The sequence below is a fragment of the Bidens hawaiensis genome, unplaced genomic scaffold (assembly GCF_021521415.1).
Source record: "Bidens hawaiensis isolate Kalapana, Puna unplaced genomic scaffold, B.hawaiensis_p1.1 tig00006906_1, whole genome shotgun sequence".
In the NCBI taxonomy this organism is placed as follows: Eukaryota; Viridiplantae; Streptophyta; class Magnoliopsida; order Asterales; family Asteraceae; genus Bidens; species Bidens hawaiensis.
Window position 1 is genome coordinate 720,564 of NW_027491472.1, and position 1,443 is coordinate 722,006.

The window sequence follows — 1,443 nt, forward strand, 5'->3', positions numbered from 1 at the left end:
ATACATATATATATATTATTGTAGCCCCTACACCATTACACCCCAAAAACAAAAACTCACCCTTTACTGACTGGGCGCCACATGACGCAAAACGCCCCAATTTGTAGCCCCTCCACTACACATAGCCTTATTTCAAATAAGAATGTCTTTCAAGATGTTCTTTCCCTGTTCAAGGTTATCAATGCACTAAGGCTTGACAACCATGAGAGCAATGAGAGAATTCAAATATGAAGAACTTGTGGAAGCCACCCATAACTTCTCTAAGTCTCATCTCATAGGCAAAGGAAGCCATGGGTGCATCTACAAAGCCACGCTCAAAAACGGTCAAACTGTTGCTATAAAGACACCATCCTCAGGGCTTTGCAAACTAAAAGAGACTTCCAAGGTTGAAAATGAAGCTCATATTTTGTCATCCATATCGCCGAATCGGTTAATAGTAAGCTTGCTTGGAATATTTCGTAATTCTAACGGACACATGGTCCTTGTGATGGAGCACATGTCCGGTGGCATGCTTCATGACTTACTCCACTTGACCGGTACGACTGGTTCGGCTCCACCATCATGGCGCAGACGAGTCAAAATGGCTTTACAAATAGCCCGTTCAGTATGTTTCCTTCATGAATCAAAGCCTTTGATCATCCATCGAGATATCAAATCCGAAAACATTTTGTTTGACACCAAGTCAAATGCTCGGTTGGCTGATTTTGGACTTGCAATGTGTGTCAACGGTTTTGACTCACTTAGTCAATTAGTTGACTCAGTGAGCTTACCGGCGGGTACTATTGGATACTTGGATCCTAGTTACACCACCCCGTGTAAGCTAAGCACTAAAAACTACGTGTTTAGTTTTGGGGTGGTGTTGCTAGAAATTGTAAGTAGCACAAAAGCTATCGATGTTTCTAGGGTTCCGGCTTCCGTAGTGGAATGGTCAATACGTTTGATGGAAGAAAACAAAATCATGGAGATATGTGATAGAAGGGTCGATATGCCACGATACATGAAGTGCGCTATACGACACACGCTAGCTTTAGCGATACATTGTGTATCATCGGATGAGGAATCACGTCCATCAATGATGGAGGTCGTTACCAAAATGGAAAGATTCAAATTTTTGGTATGGCTGGGCATGATAGAAAGTCTAATTAACTTAGAATGCCGATGAAAAGATCACAACCGTTGATTGACACAATGGTATTGTGTTTATGCTACCACAAGTGGTTGCTTATGTTGCTGTCACAAAAGGAAGTTATTACCAAGTATTTTAGTAGGTGATGCTTTATTGAACTACGAAGAATATGTTGTCATTGTTTTGAATCAACCGAGTCAACTCAATCTAACTCATCTGAGTCAATCTAACTGTGATTTTTTTTCTTTGAACCGTAAAGTATGTTAATTTTGGAAGAATGCACAAGCTAGTTACCCTACGAACTAGTACTAACTTTG

The 1,443-nt window shown here is 40.7% G+C and overlaps 1 pseudogene; it reads left to right on the forward strand.

Moving 5' to 3' along the window:
- Positions 1-202: 202 nt before the first annotated feature.
- LOC143633780 (serine/threonine-protein kinase-like protein At5g23170 pseudogene) lies at positions 203-1,163 on the forward strand (annotated as a pseudogene).
- Positions 1,164-1,443: the final 280 nt, after the last annotated feature.